Raw genomic sequence first — 3,889 nt, 5'->3', positions numbered from 1 at the left:
AGTTTGTGGAATTGTAGTACTTGAGTTTGTTTCTTTTTTTTTCCATAGGATTGTCATGTTTGTGTGTCTTTGTATCACCAGGATTGAATGTGTTGTTGTTTTTTTTTGTTTTTTTTTTAATGGAAAGTTGCATGTGAATATTGAAGAACTGACCAAACACATCAGTGTTAAATTGAGCAACATGATTGGAATCAAATTTTTGCACACAGATGGGGAAAAGAATCAAACACAAGTGAAGTTGATTTGATTAAAAGAATATTTTATTGATCAAAAACCAAAACGCAGACTGACAGAGTAAGTAGATTTGTGCAAACAATTTTATTTTCCTCTCCTCTCCTCTTCTTATGCACTAGGTGTCATTGTGACAACTGTGAGCTCATGGACACAATCAAAGAATGTCGCTGTTGCACAGAAATGGAGCAAATGGAAGCCTTGATGAGACAAGGTGTGAACTGCATAACTCATCACCCAGGATTCCAGTCAGTGTGTCTGGATATCTACTACTTCGTACTTGCTACAGATGGTGCCAGCAACAGTATGGAAGAGATATAGCTGATGAAAACAGGTATATATATAATATATCAAGGAGCAAAATTACAAATTATGGTTCAATGTAATAGATTCATTTACATATATGTCACGCTACTTTTCCTATACTGTCACCTGGTTGTCACGACATATATATGTCGCGTTACTGGCTCAGTCTGTTTGGTCGGTTCCGATTACCTCCCATGAATGCGAAAACCTATATGATCGTTTTTCTTTATTTTTCTCCCTGTTAATTCACCAGTGGCTATGTAACCTGTGTTGCAGAATTGCACCAGTGTAAGGGTTTTAAAATAACATTTACACCCAAACCAAATGTCTTGCTGCAATGTAAATTTTATCATCGACACCATGTGATACAGTATACATGGGAAAGATGTCTGCTGCCTGATATTCATGCATTTTTAGTTTACTTGGAAAGTACTATGTACATGGACATTACATAGCATGCCTAATTTTGTCTGTGTGCAGTCGCTACCGCTGCACTGCATACCGTATGCTGGCAAAGTTTGCATGGGGATGGCTGGGCAAGGATGTACGAGTAACTCTCCCTGCTTCTGCTGTCAGGAAGATCCGGGAAACCTTTCCTAACGCTACAGGCAATTACACAGGATATTTGGAACCCGAAAACTAGTTCTTTTGACAGTTTACTATTGTGCCAGTAGATATTTTGAAGCAGTTGTGAAGGTTAAACATTCACATCTACAGGTCCTGACTACATGTGGTCGTATTAGCACCCCTTGTAGCTGTACCGAGACTTTAGTGCTCTGACTGCCTGTTCTTTGTTAGGCTTGGCATATTGTTCACAAAGGCGCGGAGGCAACTGCTTGATGAACCGTTCCATGTCTTGGATGCTGTGTGTGTAGAGGCCAAGTCCACCACTCGTTCCATCAGTCTCCCCACATAAGCTGCAAACAAATGAGAACTTTATTAAGTGACCCTCCACCAACTTTGAAATAGGCATACTCTTCTGTGGCTGTTAGTGTTACCTTCCCCTGCACTGTTGTATGGATTGCTCCTGTATGAATGTGTATAAAAATGGTTTCTCTTTATTTTCTTTGAGCAGCCAAAGAAAAAAAAATGTTGCAATACATTTGTGACATTGATTGCTATTTGTTACTCTCTGATCTCCATTAGGCAAAAAAAAAAAAATTGTCTGTTTCTGGTCACCTGACCGACCCTAAATTTCGGCGCCGACCCTAAACTTTTTTTTCCCAAACTCAAATTTTGTTGTTGTTGCTGTTGTGGTAAAGGACAGGGTGAGAAAATGAACAACAAAAACGTGTGAAAACGAAAGTCCGCTGACGATTTGTAAATGTGTTAAGCGTCTTGTCTCTATGTATAGTGAATCCAGTCTCTTTGCGCGATTTTTAAAGTTAGTTTTATTGGTCTACATTTGGGGTAAAAATAAAAAAATAAAAAAATAAAAATTAAAAAAATCCCGACCTACAGACCCTATTTTTTTTAGCCATGTTACCAGAAACAGACAATTTTTTTTTTTGTTGGCCTTAACTTAAATGTTTGGAAGTTATTCTTCTACATCTTTCATGCTTATCCAATGGGCCATTATTTTGTATGTACTTGCAAACCGAACAACACAAAAATAACTTCTGTACCAAAAGTCTGAGCTTGTGAGAGTAAAAGAACATTTACCAAAGGTGCAATCCACTTTCACTTACTGGATGGAATAGTCCTTCTTTGATTTCCTGTAGACCAAACTGTAGCGTTCCTTTCCGGTCTGGTCAGAAGCCTGCAGTCTGTTGTTGTTTTCGTTAAAATGCAGAGCAGCTATGATTGTCCTGAAACAGTGTTTCATTTGACAAGGTACAGTATTTTGTAATTGCAAGTTCCATATCTCTATTGCCTACCTGCTTTGACACAATTGTGGAAATTATTGACAGAGCACAACATACTGCAAAGAAATTCCTCTTAGTATCTCCAGCTGAAATGTGATAGGATGAGTGCACAATACCAACCCCCACACATGTACACTTTTGCATAGTGCTAGCAGGTATAGTGCTCATTTTAAGGCTTACTATCATTAAGCAAAAACTATCAGTCTGCTAAAGACATATCATCTGTACATTAAAAAACTGCAGATTATGACAGTTGATATTTGATATCCAGAAATAGTCTAAAGTCTAAAACTTTCCTGACTACTCTTGTGACGTCTTGTCTGAAAATAATTAATTGACCCACCACCCATACACACACACCATATATATATATATAAACAGGACCACCACCACCACTTTTTTTTAATAATTTACTTACTTTTCTGTGCAGCCTTTGGGGTGACTTGAATTTTCTTGTTTCTTTTTATCCTGCGGTGTGTCTGAAGTAAAATATTGTCACCAATTTATGCAAAAAATCTGCCAGAAAATGATGATAATACAATAACAGTTGCTCAATGGATAAGTTAGTAGAGTATTTCACTGACAGATCTAGATATATTTACTCATTCACATCAATTCGGAACAGCATGTGACACAAAGTGACAATATATATGTACATGAATACAATTACAGGGTCTGCAAGTGCAACACATGTATCCAATGACTTATCAATAAACACTGCTAAAATTAGAAACTCTGAATCAGATACAAATGTGTGCCAAAGTGGATCAGCCTCACATTTAGTAGTTACAGTGTCAGCTATAATATGCTTGATAAGAAGTGTGAATGACTAAGTACTGCAATGAATGACTGTGGGATTGGGAACAAGCAGATCTGTACTGTCTATACAATAAAAAAATAAAAAATAAAATGCAATGCCTACCTCTGTCTGAGTGCTTGCATACACTGGCGAAGGTTTGTCAGTTTCACTAGCTCCATCACAAGATCCTGACAAATCAGCTGTATGATGGTCAGATGGTTTAGGTTTTACATCACATTCACAAGGCCCAACTGCCAAAACATCTTCCAGATTCTGCAAGCACAATATTACAATCATTCTTTAGTCCTCTATTTCTGTATTTTTTTTAAGTTAAAACAATTTTAACACTCAAGAAAACAGAATTTTCTACTCAAAGCTTACAAATGTACTAAGTTTTATTCAGTGAAAGTTGACAAATGCAGCGCCCTTTTATAGAATTTTTCAATAATGGCATTGTCAGTGTCACTGAACCTATTAGTATTCTTCATAACCAGTGATGTACATTTTTCTAGCAGCCTTTAGGACAATTGTCCTGAAAACTGAAAATCAATAGGACACAGTGTCCTGAGATTGCAATTTCAATAGGACAAAAACACGACTCGTAAAACCGCATTTAAAAAGATTTTTCAGTTTAAATTCTCGGTTGACGTTGTTGTTGGTTCAGCTGAAGCCACAGTGGCTGGCGAAC

The 3,889-nt window shown here is 37.2% G+C and overlaps 1 long non-coding RNA gene across 1 annotated transcript; it reads right to left on the bottom strand.

Annotated features, from left to right (window-relative positions):
* Positions 1–242: 242 nt before the first annotated feature.
* Positions 243–3,500, bottom strand: LOC138975597 (uncharacterized). The gene is made up of 4 exons (XR_011458694.1): positions 3,325–3,500; positions 2,821–2,881; positions 2,226–2,345; positions 243–1,454 (listed from the first exon to the last, which is right to left on the bottom strand). It is a non-coding gene; the product is annotated as an uncharacterized lncRNA (long non-coding RNA).
* Between the last annotated feature and the right edge of the window lie 389 nt (positions 3,501–3,889).

Source organism: Littorina saxatilis, linkage group LG9, assembly GCF_037325665.1.
Source record: "Littorina saxatilis isolate snail1 linkage group LG9, US_GU_Lsax_2.0, whole genome shotgun sequence".
NCBI classification, from domain to species: domain Eukaryota; kingdom Metazoa; phylum Mollusca; class Gastropoda; order Littorinimorpha; family Littorinidae; genus Littorina; species Littorina saxatilis.
Note: the sequence above shows the minus strand (reverse complement) of the source record. Positions and strands in the feature narration are given on the sequence as shown.